The sequence below is a fragment of the Thalassophryne amazonica genome, chromosome 1, assembly GCF_902500255.1.
Source record: "Thalassophryne amazonica chromosome 1, fThaAma1.1, whole genome shotgun sequence".
Classification (NCBI taxonomy): domain Eukaryota; kingdom Metazoa; phylum Chordata; class Actinopteri; order Batrachoidiformes; family Batrachoididae; genus Thalassophryne; species Thalassophryne amazonica.
Genome location: NC_047103.1, coordinates 111854690 through 111869005, shown reverse-complemented (window position 1 = coordinate 111869005; position 14316 = coordinate 111854690). Strand labels below are relative to the sequence as shown.

General features: G+C 49.1%; 1 protein-coding gene across 4 annotated transcripts in view; it reads right to left on the bottom strand.

Moving 5' to 3' along the window:
• The window catches only part of cd99 (CD99 molecule), a 135027-nt gene that overhangs the window by 98332 nt on the left and 22379 nt on the right, over positions 1-14316 (bottom strand). The window lies entirely within an intron of this gene.

Here is a 14316-nt window from a genome sequence, read left to right as displayed (position 1 = left end):
ATCCCCGAACCACTTCAGCTGGCCACCTTCAATGCGAAGGAGCAGCGGCTCTACTCCGAGCTCCTTATGGATGACCAGGTTTCTCAACCTATCTCTAAGGGAGACACCAGCCATCCTCCCAAGGAAGCCCATTTCAGCCACTTGTACCCACAATCTACTTCTTTTGGTCTTGACCCAACCCTCATGACCATAGGTGAGAGTAGGAATGAACATTGACCAGTAGATCGAGAGCTTCAACATTTGGGTCAGCTCCCTTTTTGTCACAACAGTACAGTAGACTGAATGCTGTGCCGATTCTCACGGTCCATTGTGCCCTCTCTCGTGAATGAGATCCTGAAGTACTTGAACTCCTTCACTTGGGGCAAGACCACATTCCCTACCCGGAGTACGCAATCCATTGGTTTCCTGCTGAGAACCATGGCCACTGATTCAGAGGTGCTGAGCCTCATCCCACCTGCTTCCCACTTGGCTGTGAACCAATCCAGTGCATGCTGGAGATCACAGGCCGATGAAGCCAGCAGGACCACATCATCTACAAAAAAGCAGTGATGACACCCACATTTCCCATGCTTTCTGCATCGACTTGTGACAGAACATATCCAATGGCTGTGTTGGATGCATCTGTGAAGAGCAGAAAGTCACGTGAGAAATCTGGGTAGGCAAGGATGGGTGTGTTGCACAGAGCTTTGTGAAGTTTCCCAAATGCCATCTGTTCAACTTCAGTCCACATGAATGTCTTTCATTTCTGACTGAGTGTATGCAGGGGCTCTGACATATCTGCAAACTGGTAAATAAAGCATTGATAGGAAGAGCCTAGCCCAAGAAATGCTCTGACTTCAGTTGAGTTTTTAAGTGTAGGCCAGTCTCTTACTTTTTCAATATTTTTGGGGTCAGGTTTGTCCGTTAGATGAGACATGTCCCAAGAATGACACTTCCTGTCACACTTCCAGTCTGTCACACAAACAGTTACAATGAAAACTATTAACTTTTCATGTAAAAATGAATTCTCTCTCTCTCTCTCTCTCTGTCTCTCACCGTCTTTGCAGTTTTTCCTCCTTCAAGCAAACTTGGAGCTTTTTGGAAACATTAAGCCTTTCAACTGTACAATAAACTACATAAATCTGAATTAATCAGCAGCTGTGGACACAGGAGGAGCTTGGAATATTTATGTAATGAAGGATGTTGATGGAGTTTTTTTCTTTTCAGTTAGGCAGACAGAGACGTTGTTTTCAGCTGCGCTCCAAGCTGAACTCTAAAGTCCCTGACTGGCGATCTCTGCTGTTTGAGGCTGATCTGATCCAAAGAAAATGAGAAATATTTCTTATTTCTTTAACTTCTTCTTTGTCTTTCGGCTGTTCCCGTTAGGGGTCGCCACAGCAGATCAATCGTTTCCATCTCACCCTGTCCTCTGTATCTTCCTCTGTCACACCAACCACCTGCATGTCCTCTCTCAGCACATCCATGAACCTCCTCTTTGGTCTCCCTCTTCTCCTCCTGCCTGGTGGCTCCATCCTCAGCATCCTTCTCCCTATATACCCTGGGTCCCTCCTCTGCACATGTCCAAACCATCTCAATCTCGCCTCTCTGAGAATCTCAACATCTTCAGCTCTGCCACCTCCAGCTCTGCCTCCTGTCTTTTTGTTAGTGCCACTGTCTCTAAACCATACAACATAGCTGGTCTCACTACTGTTTTGTAAACTTTCCCCTTCACTCTTGCTGATATTCTTCGGTCACAAATCACTCCTGCCACCTTTCTCCACCCACTCCACCCTGCCTGCACTCTCTTCTTCACCTCTCTACCACACTCTCCATTACTTTGAACAGCTGACCCCAAATATTTAAACTCATCTACTTTCACCACTTCTACTCCTTGTAACTGCACTATTCCACTGGGCTCCCTCTCATTCACACACATGTACTCAGTCTTGCTTCTACTGACTTTCATTCCCCTTCTCTCCAAAGCATATCTCCACTTCTCCAGACTAGACTCAACTTGCTCTCTACTCTCACTACAGATCACAATGTCATCTGCAAACATCATAGTGCATGGGGACTCCTGTCTGATCTCATCTGTCAACCTGTCCATCACCACTGCAAACAAGAAAGGACTCAGAGCTGATCCTTGGTGTAATCCCACCTCCACCTTGAATGAGTCTGTCATTCCGACTGCGCATCTCACCGCTGTCACACTATTTTTGTACATGTCCTGCACTACCCTAACATACTTCTCTGCCACTCCAGACTCAGACTTCCTCATACAATGCCACAACTCTTCTCTTGGCACCCTATCATAAGCTTTTTCTAAGTCCACAAACACACAATGTAACTCTTTCTGTCCTTCTCTGTACTTTTCCAACAGTATTCTCAGAGCAAACATTGCATCTGTAGTGCTCTTTCTCAGCATGAAACCATATTGCTGCTCACAGATCTTCACCTGTTTTCTAAGCCTAGCTTCTACTACTCTTTCCCATAATTTCATGCTGTGGCTGATCAGCTTTATGCCTCTGTAGTTACTGCAGTTCTGCACATCATCCTTGTTCTTGAAAATAGGAACCAGCACACTTTGTCTCCACTCCTCAGGCATCCTCTCACTTTCCAAGATTTTATTAAACAATCTGGTTAGAAACTCTACTGCCATCTCTCCTAGACATTTCCATGCCTCCATTGGAATGTCATCTGGACCAACTGTCTTTCCACTCTTCATCCTCTTCATAGCAGCCCTCACTTCTTCCTTGCTAATCTCTTTTACTTCCTGATTTACTCTCACCACATCATCCAGCCTTTTCTCTCGCTCATTTTCTTTATTCATCAACTCTTCAAAATATTCCCTCCACCTTCTCAGCACACACTCCTCACTTGTCAGAACATTACCATGTGCATCTTTTACCACCCTAACCTGCTGCACATCCTTTCCAGCTCTGTCCCTTTGTCTGGCCAATCGGTACAAGTCCTTTTCTCCTTCCTTACTATTCAACTTCTTGTACAGCTCGCAATATGCCTTTTCCTTTGCTTTTGCCACTTCTCTTCTCGCCTTACGCCGCATCTCCTTGTACTCCTGTCTACTTTCTTCATCTCTCCGACTATCCCAAAACTTTTTCGCCAACCTCTTTCTCCTTATGCTTTCCTGGACCTCTTCATTCCACCACCAAGTCTCCTTGTCTTCCTTCCACTGTCCAGATGTCATACCCAGTACTGCCCTAGCTGTCTCCCTCACCACATCTGCAGTACTTTTCCGGTTGTCCAAAACTGCTTCCTCTCCAACTAGTGCTTCTCTCACCTGCTCACTAAATTTCACAGCTCTCACTCTCTTCTTCTTCTTTACCTCTAAAGTCATCCTACAAACAACCATCCTATGCTGTCTAGTGACACTCTCTCCTGCTACCACCTTATAGTCTGTGATTTCTTTTAGCTTGCATCTCCTATAAAGAATGTAGTCCACCTGTGTGCACCTTCCTCCACTCTTATATGTTACCCTGTGCTCCTCCCTTTTCTTAAAGTAGGTATTCACCACAGCCATTTCCATCCTTTTTGCAAAATCAACTATCATCTGTCCTTCCCCATTCTTATCCTTGATACCATATCTACCCATTACTTCCTCATCACCTCTGTTCCCTTCACCAACATGCCCATTGAAGTCTGCTCCTATCACCACTCTTTCATGCTTGGGCACACTCTCCACCACCTCATCTAACACACTCCAGAAATCTTCTTTCTCCTTCATCTCACAACCTACCTGTGGGGCATATGCACTGATGATATTCATCATGACCCCTTCAATTTCCAACTTCACACTCATCACCCTGTCAGACACTCGCTTAACCTCCAACACACTTTTAACATACTCTTCCTTTAAAATGACCCCAACACCATTTCTCTTCCTGTCCTCACCATGGTACAACAACTTGTACCCACCGCCGATGCTCCTGCTCTTACTTCCCTTCCACTTGGTCTCTTGCACACACAATATGTCTACCTTTCTCCTCTCCATCATATCAGCCAGCTCTCTCCCTTTACCAGTCATACTACCAACATTCAAAGTCCCCACTCTCATTTCCACCCTTCTAGTTTTCTTCTTCTCCCGCTGTTCATGGCAACGTTTTCCTCCTCTTCTTCGTCGTCTTCGCCCAGCAGTAGCCCAATTTCCACCGGCACCCTGTTGGGCAATAGCACCGGTGGCGGACATTGTTAACCCGGGCCGCGACCGATCCGGTATGGGAATTCGATTCTGAGTCTGCATAGTTGGGTTGGCTTGTTTTACGCCGGATGCCCTTCCTGACGCAACCCTCCTCATTTATCCGGGCTTGGGACCGGCACTCAGAATGTACTGGCTGCACACCCCTATTTGTTTAAAATTGCAAAATAAAGCTATGACTCCATAAGCTTCAAATATGATTGAATTCGTTCATTTTCAGCAATATTTAAATTAATTTTTCAGAAAATCTGTGATGGGCCGCACAGCCAATTTGAACCCGACAGCTGGGAGGAAATTTGCAGTACTGGGCGGCACCGCCGTGGCTAGGACCCTGACTGCAATCCTATCGTGGTCATGATCAGTGGTCACTGAAGGACTTTACAGCAACTTAAACTTCTCACTCTGAGTCAGCAAGTGCATTTCCAGAAAATGCTGAACTCGGCATTTAACCCTCTGGGGCCAATGCCGTCCTATACGACGGCTAAGACCAAGCTTTATTAAATTATAAATAACTTTTGAATGATATGAGTTAGAAACTTACTTTTTTTTTTTTTGCTGAAAGGTTAACTCCGTGGACCTTCAAGCCAGCCATCGGCCATCATTGTACTCCACATAGAAGCTGTGTAATGACGTGCGCAATGTGAGTGTCCAATCAGAGTTGGTTCACCGTCACATGGTTTTCCAAAATCCAATCGTAGGGCAGATTTACCTCACGTGAAAAGCCAAAGATCGTTTTCAGGAGTGATATGTTACTACTTGGCCTGTCTGAATAGCCCTCTGGGTGCTCCAATGAGTACATACTCAGTGCGCCCTGAACCATTCCGCACAATGATCAGTGAAAGCAGGAGCACACAGAGAGCTTCTGATGACAATCTCACGTGCTCAAACAAAGAGTGTGTAACTATCAGGATTGCTCCACTAGTTTGCATGTGAATGTTACCGGATAACTCTGTTTCTTTCTCTACAAAAAGCACTGTTTACCATATCAATGGACAACAAAACGCACAGACCATTTTGTATATATATTGTTCAAAATGTGCATTTGTGTTTATTGTTTGAACTTTTGTTGTGCAGTCTTTCACACAAGACCGCAAATTACCTTTATAAAGTGTCAAAACAGTTGTTTATTATAGTTTGCTGTGTGTTTTGAATAAATGTGTGTGGAAAATTATTTTTCACTTTATTTCTTCCTTGCCTATTTTTGATTGTAAAGCTTTATTACACTTATAAAACACAACAAAAACATATATATTCTGAAAGCACAGGTTGTCCAGCAAAAAAGAGACATAAAACTTGATTGTGGGATGCAGGGAGAGCTGTTAACAGCAATAATAAATCATTTATGCCAGGCGAGTGAACTGTCCAACAAAATGCCCTCGGACCCCAGAGGGTTAACTGGACTTTTCGACAGGTAATGTCACTCTGAGCAAACATAAAAACAACACAATGGTGAACCGACAGAGTGAAATGAATGTTGCAACATCAGATCATGAAACTACTGACCATTCATTTGAAAGTGATGACTTAGCATTCATTCAGATCAGTGGATTTGCCATGCAGATGCTTGGAAAAAGTCAGGAATATGGTAGGCGGTATGTTCCAGAGCTATGGAATTTCTACCAAATTGGCTGTGTGCAGTTCAGTGAATTTCATAAAGAGAGGAGATGATGGACAGTTGGCCCCTCTTAATTTGTTGAGGGGAGTCTGAAAGATTTTGTATCCAGATGTGTGCGGAGTCTGCTGTCTGTAGCGCTGCACAATGTTGTTTTAACTGGCGCTGTAAATGTGCAGCTGAAACTCACCACAACACTGTTTTAACCTGGTGTCGCCGACCGAACGGTCTCCCCTTAAAATTGGTCCGCCCTGCCTTCACTGCGCATGTGTCATTTCAGACCACAGCAGCATGTCTGAATCTGACTCTCTACACCCAGATCGATCAAAGGGAATAATGTGATTATAAACCATCAGATGACAAAGTAAAAACTTGTAAATCGCAGCCCAGTCTCACTTTTTTTTCAGTGCTCCCGTGACGAAATGAGTCAAATTTTCGTGACAGGGTTTTTTTTAACTCACTATTCCTAACCCTACTCCTACCCCCGACCCTAACCTTAACCATAACCTAATCTTACTCTTTCTCCCCACCCTAACCATAAGCACACCGACCCCCCCCCCCACTTCACTTTATTTTCATGCAGCCATCACAGAATGAATTAGAATGAATTTGTGCTGCCATGACGAAAATGAGGCGCTTTTCATCACAATATCACGAACCAACAGATTAATGTATATTTCACGCTGCTGAATCACAAATTGCCGTGAGACCAGGTTGTAAATCGTTACTGACGCTCATAAGGGCCCCTTCACACATACTGCAAATATGTACAACTCAGCCCGTCGGAACAGCTTGTATGAGCGCACCACAAAACATAGCGCCGATGGGCAGGCGTGCACAATGCCGGTGTGAAGGTTCATGCACACGGAAACAGTGCCTGCTGTGATGAAAAAATAATTTTTTTTTTTAAATACATATTGCAACGGTTTTGTGCATGCAGGAACACAGTGCAAGCAGCTGCTGTGAAAATAAAAAAATAAATTAAAAAAATACATGTCACCCACAGGATTCAAACCCATCGCTGGCCTGTGAATTGTGCAGGAAACTGCCTGATATCAGTAAGGACATGGACGTATTTAAGAAAAAATAAAACCACACACCATATAAAAACATTGCATTTTATTGAATCCCTCTTTTCAAGCAAACAACACAAGTATGATCCGTCTGTTCCTCTGTAGATGAGCCATGGTCACAGACGTACAGTCATGAAATGACATGAATGAGAAGCAGTTCGCTTGTCTCATCATGTCCACATCTACTAGCACGTGTCCACCCAGCCGCGCGCGTCCTGCCTGACACGCATGTCTTGTGGACAGTGCGCCGCAGGACTGACACCACGTCATGTGGAACAGAGCTCATGTGGGTGACGTGACAGTCAGATCCTCCACTGCGAGTTATGATATGACGGTCCGTTTCAACTTGGGGGCAGCCTGTCAATGGGCTGCAGCGTCCGCACGTGCACTCGCTGCAGCCCGCCGCCACAGCAATATGTTTTTATTTATGTCCACGTGATGATAGTAAGCAGACACATTTGCATCACAGTGGGCAGCTGTTAGTCCATGTCCGTACAAACACAGTATGGGTTGTCCAGCTGGGGTGTCCAGAACGACAGATCTCCACAGCTGCTTCTGCCACCGGCCACACCTCCTGTGAGTTCAGTGCACAGATCAAAGCCACACTCATGGGGCACTTAGACAAATTTCACTGCCAGGACGACAGCGATTGTCTGCTGACTGTTGTCGTATTAATAGTGTGAATGGCCACACATTTTCTAAGTGCCAAGCGAACGGTGCCGGATGTTCGTGTGTGTCACCTGGAATTTGGCCGACACCTGCCGCAAGAGGGTTCCATGGGCTCGCACAAATGTGCAAATAGTTGTGGCAACAGGTGTATGAGGCATTGGAAGCAGTTACGATTCTACACATTCTGCATATGATTCCTGTTTCATGCACACGTTATGTGCAAATCGACCAAATTTGCACTATGTGTGAAGGGGCCCTAAATGACATAAGCGCTCTGATCAGTCCCCCATCTATTATTATGAAATAATGTTGAATATATGTGGAAATGATTGTTGTACAAAAGCCTCATATCTGTCACTGAGATCAAAGATGACTGGAGTGCAGTTTGAAGCGGAAACGAGTTGATAATCGGTGCACTCCTGCTGACGTTCAGAAATGACGCTTGCGCAGTGAAGGCAGGGCGAACCAAGAATACATGTGGATTACATGTTATGTACATTGTACATGTACAGTACATTGTTACATGTACAGTAATCCTACCCAACCTTGTGTATATATATATATATATATATATATATATATATATATATATATATACATACATATATATATACATACATATATATATACATACATATATATATATATATATATATATATATATACATACACACACACACACATATGGCTGCTCTTTTGACAACATAGAATTGCTGTCGTGGTGGTCACAGCCTCATGTCATTATGAATGAACTGATCTAAATGTTAGAAGTATCATGATTGAAATTTTCGCTCTTACATTAGCATGCAGTTTATCTACATTCCATTTGACAGCACATATGGAGACATTTGCTCAGAGTGATGTAGGCAGACTGTGGGAAATGAGTATTTTTTTCCAACAGTCTCCGTAGCTGTATGTTTTGACTGGCATAGATCAAGACAGGTCATGAAAGTGCACAAATTAATGAGTCACATAGACTCTAATTTGCCAAAATCTGAGTTTATGTGCAAAATGTCCTTTAAAAGACATTCTGACATTGAGGATATAGAGTGATGAAGCATTTCATGGGTTATTTTGTCCAATTTTTTACTGAAAATGCATCTTAAGGTGTGCTGCAAGCACATGGTGTTCATTGTTGCATTTTTTTGTTTCAAAATTCTCCACACATTCGCTCTTGGGAATAGGCTAGGACTGCAAGCAGCAATTTAACCATTTTGGTCCTTTCCTTTCACGCTTTAAATCATCTCCCTCCTGCAGACGAATGTTTCCATCCAGAATTTGTTTGTAGTGTCAATACAACACGGATGTTTTCCCGAATGCCATGGAGTTTGCGGTAAAATTTGCAACATCTCTCACTGAGTGCTGTGTATACGATCAGCAGCTCGATACACAGGATTGTGCGTGATATTTATTTTTCAGTCTCGGATGAAGATGTGAAAACGGGAGACTCCATATCCACTGTGGTGTCCCATCTCAGAAAAAAAGGTGCAAAAAAGGAAAATCATGCCAAGAATGGAAAAAAACAGACTTCCAGGAATTTTCTAAAGACTCATATCACTGACCCTATAACCAGTAAACTGAACCAAATCAACCAGAGTCAGCACAACAAAAACTTTATGTTGGGAAAGTGTAGGAACACGGACCCACAACAGGGGGCGCAAATGAACGGACAATGGAGAAAGTCAAATCACAAAGTTTTACTGTTGTGAACTCACACAACAAACACAACAGATTTACAAATACAGCAGTAACCGAATTCCAAAGGTGTCGTGTGGGCAGGCTCGACGATAGGAGACGTCTGTCCGAGTCGAACCGGAACCACCCGATTTCTTCTGCCACCGAACCCCGGGGATACTGAAGCCGCCAAGTCCCGAACCCCAGGTGGCCACTGCCTCCGCTCGTCGGATCCGGTACTGCTGGCAAGGAACAGATACAGTCAGGTGTGGGTGCGGCTGCACCCAGCAACACACAGGGTGGAAACACCACCTCCACCTCTTGTCAGGAAAATACAGGTGAGTGCAGGAATGTGAGTACTTATCCAAAATACAGTCTCCTGCTGTCTTTTCTCTTTCTGTGTAAAGGCAAAAAGCATTTAATGGTCAAAAGATGATCCGTTTGGCTGGATACGTTACCTCCTTGGTAGAGCGATATCTCGGCAATGAGGTGGAGATGCCGTCCTGCTGATATACCTCCCTGTTGATTGATAGCTGTCTCGTCTCAGGTGATGGGTGACAGCTGTCACCCTGGCTGCTCCTGTGAGGCGGCAGCGCCCTCTGGTGCCTGGAGCCCGCACTCCAGACAGGGCGCCCTCTGGTGGTGGTGGGCCAGCAGTACCTCCTCTTCAGCGGCCCACACAACAGGACCCCCCCCTCAACGGGCGCCTCCTGGCGCACGACCAGGCTTGTCCGGGTGGCGACGGTAGAAGTCGGCCAGGAGGGCCGGGTCCAGGATGAAGCTCCTCTTCACCCAGGAGCGCTCTTCGGGGCCGTACCCTTCCCAGTCCACCAGATACTGCAAACCCCGGCCCATCCGTCGGACGTCCAGGAGCCGGCGTACAGTCCAAGCCGGCTCGCCGTCGATGATCCGGGCAGGAGGTGGTGCCGGACCCGGAGTGCAGAGGGGTGAGGTGTGATGAGGTTTGATTCTGGAAACATGGAACACTGGATGAATCCGCAGTGAGGCCGGAAGCTGAAGCCTCACTGCGGTGGGATTGATGACCTTGAGAATTTTGAACGGACCAATGTATCGTTCCTGTAGTTTTGGGGAGTCCACTTGTAGGGGAATGTCCTTGGTGGACAACCACACTTCCTGCCCAGGACGATACGTAGGAGCCGGGGTCCGCCGCCGGTCTGCATGGTTCTTCGCCCTCCCGGGCCTTCAACAAAGCAGAACGGGCGGCACGCCACACCCGACGGCACTTCCGTAGGTGGGCCTGGACCGAGGGCACACCGACCTCTCCCTCGACCACCGGAAACAACGGGGGCTGATACCCCAAACACACCTCAAAAGGGGAGAGGCCGGTGGCTGATGATACTTGACTGTTGTGGGCGTACTCGATCCAGGCGAGGTGGGTACTCCAGGCCGTCGGGTGCGCGGCTGTCATACAACGTAGGGTCTGCTCCATCTCTTGGTTGGCCCGTTCTGCTTGCCCGTTGGTCTGGGGGTGATACCCGGACGAGAGACTGACCGTGGCCCCCAGTTCCCGGCAGAAGCTCCTCCAGACATGTGAGGAGAACTAGGGACCGCGATCGGAGACGATGTCTGATGGTATCCCATGCAGACGGACGACGTGGTGGACCAGGAGGTCCGCTGTCTCCTGGGCTTCGGGAGGGCCACGAAGTGGGCCGCCTTGGAGAATCGGTCCACTATCGTGAGGATGACGGTGTTTCCCTGGGACGGCGGGAGGCCCGTGACAAAATCCAGGCCGATGTGAGACCAGGGGCGATGAGGCACGGGCAGCGGCTGTAGCAATCCCGATGTCTTGCGGTGGTCGGCCTTGCCCCTGGCGCAGGTGGTACAGGCCTGGATGTAACCCCGGACGTCGGCCTCCAGGGACGCCCACCAGAAGCGCTGCCGGACGACTGCCACGGTTCTTCGCACCCCAGGATGACAGGAGAGCTTAGAACCGTGACAGAAGTCCAGAACTGCAGCCCTGGCTTCTGGTGGGACGTAGAGTTTGTTCTTCGGTCCGGTTCCGGGGTCCGGGTCTCGTGTCAGGGCCTCCCGGACGGTCTTCTCCACATCCCAGGTGAGGGCGGCCACGATAGCGGACTCCGGGATGATGGGATCCGGGGGATCCGACGACTCCGTTTTGACCTCATCTTCATGTACCCGGGACAAGGCACCCGATCTTTGATTTTTGGTCCCGGGACGGTAGGTGATCCGGAAGTCAAAACGCCCGAGGAACAGTGACCAGCGGGCTTGCCTGGGATTCAGCCGCTTGGCGGTCCTGATATACTCCAGGTTCCGGTGGTCAGTGAAAACCGTGAATGGCACGGACGTTCCCTCCAACAGATGTCTCCACTCCTCAAGAGCCTCTTTCACCGCAAGGAGCTCTCGATTGCCGACGTCATAGTTCCGTTCGGCTGGGGTCAACCTGCGGGAAAAATAGGCACACGGGTGAAGGACCTTATCGGTCTTCTCGCTCTGGGACAGCACGGATCCTATCCCTGAGTCCGAGGCGTCCACTTCAACCACTAACTGGCGACTAGGATCGGGCTGCACCAGAACAGGTGCAGACGAGAAGCGCCGTTTCAACTCCTTGAACGCGGCTTCGCAACGATCCGACCAGGTGAAGGGGACTTTTGGTGAGGTCAGGGCTGTCAGGGGGCTAACTACCTGACTGTAGCCCTTGATGAACCTCCTGTAGAAATTAGCAAAGCCTAGGAACTGTTGCAACTTCCTACGGCTTGTGGGTTGGGGCCAGTCTCTCACCGCCGCAACCTTGGCCGGATCAGGAGCGACGGAGTTGGAGGAGATAATGAACCCCAAGAAGGACAAAGACGTGCGGTGGAACTCACACTTCTCGCCCTTCACAAACAGCCGGTTCTCCAACAACCGCTGCAGGACCTGACGTACATGCTGGACATGGGTCTCAGGGTCCGGAGAAAAGATGAGTATATCGTCTAGATATACGAAGACGAACCGGTGCAGGAAATCCCGCAAGACATCGTTAACCAACGCTTGGAAAGTCGCGGGAGCGTTTGTGAGACCGAACGGCATGACCAGGTACTCAAAGTGACCTAAGGGGGTGTTAAATGCCGTCTTCCACTCGTCTCCCTTCCGGATCCGAACCAGGTGGTACGCATTTCTAAGATCGAGCTTGGTGAAAATCTGGGCTCCATGCAGGGGTGTGAACACTGAATCCAACAGGGGCAACGGGTATCGGTTGCGAACCGTGATCTCGTTCAACCCCCTATAATCAATGCATGGACGAAGTCCGCCATCTTTTTTGCCCACAAAAAAGAAACCTGCGCCCATCGGGGAGGTGGAATTCCGGATCAACCCGGCAGCTAACGAGTCCCGGATATAGGTCTCCATTGATTCGCGCTCAGGCCGTGAGAGGTTGTACAGCCTACTGGACGGGAACTCACTGCCCGGAACCAAATCAATGGCACAATCATACGGACGGTGGGGGGGAAGAGTGAGAGCCAGATCCTTGCTGAACACGTCGACAAGGTCGTGGTACTCCACCGGCACCGTCCCCAGATTGGGCGGGACTCTGACCTCCTCCTTAGCTTGGGAGCCGGGAGGAACCGAGGAACCTAGACACACCCGATGGCAGGTCTCGCTCCACTGAACCACTACCCCGGACGGCCAATCAATCCGGGGATTGTGCTTCAACATCCAGGGAAAACCTAAAACCACACGGGAGGTGGCCTGAGTCACAAAAAACTCGATCACCTCCCGGTGATTTCCTGACACCACCAGAGTTACAGGTGGTGTCTTATGCGTGATCGGAGGGAGTAGGGAGCCATCTAGTGCCCGAACCTGTACCGGCGAGGTAAGCGCCACCAGAGGGAGCCCTATCTCCCTGGCCCATCTGCTGTCCAACAGATTCCCCTCAGAGCCCGTGTCCACCAGTGCTGGGGCCTTCAGGGTTGAGTCCTCATAAAGGATCGTGACTGGGAGTCGTGTGGCAATGTGGGTGTGTCCCACGTGAATGTCTCGGCCCACCCCTAGCCCAGTCTCTAGGGGCGGGGCGTTGGAGTTGAACCGCTCGGGGCAGTCCCTCATGTGGTGCTCTATCGCACCACAAACAAAACAAGCTCCGTGGGCCCGTCTCCTCTGTGCATCTGGTGCCCTAAATGTTGCCCTACTCGTGTCCATAGCTTCGTCAGCAGGGGGAGCTGTGGCCCCACGGAGCGCAGGGGCCGTGGAGCGTGGGGAAGGCGGAGCGCGGTCGGAACCGGAAGGGAGAGGGACGGCGCGTGCCCGGCCACGCCCTTCGTATCGTTCCCGCCGACGTTCTTCTAACCGGTTGTCTAACCGTATGACAAGATCGATGAGCCCATCTAAATCCCGCGGTTCGTCCTTAGCCACCAGGTGCTCCTTAAGAACCAATGACAGTCCGTTTACAAAGGCGGCGCGGAGGGCAGCGCTATTCCAGCCGGACCTCGCAGCCGCGATGCGGAAGTCGACTGCATAGGCAGCTGCGCTCCGACGCCCCTGTCTCATCGACAGTAGCACAGTTGAAGCGGTTTCTCCTCTATTGGGGTGATCGAACACGGTTCTGAGCTCCCTCACAAACCCATCATATGTCTGAAGGAGCCGTGACTTTTGCTCCCAGAGCGCTGTAGCCCAAGCGCGTGCCTCGCTGCGAAGCAGGTTTATTACATAAGCTACCTTACTAGCATCAGTCGCGTACATAACTGGACGCTGTGCGAAGACGAGCGAACACTGCATAAGGAAATCCGCGCACGTCTCCACACAGCCTCCGTATGGCTCTGGGGGGCTTATGTATGCTTCCGGGGAAGGTGGGAGGGGTCGTTGAACGACCAGTGGAACGTCAATGTTACGCACAGGGTCTACGGGAGGGAGAGCCGCAGCGGCACCCGGAGGGCGCGCTTCCACCTGCGCGGCGAGAGCCTCCACCCTGCGGTTCAGGAGGACATTCTGCTCGGTCATCAAATCTAACCGAGTCGTGAAAGCGGTGAGGATCCGCTGCAACTCACCGATTACCCCTCCTGCGGACGCCTGCGCGTCCTGTTCTTCCATTGGCCGTTCAACAGCCGGTTGACGCCCCTCGGGATCCATGAAGTTGGCCGAGA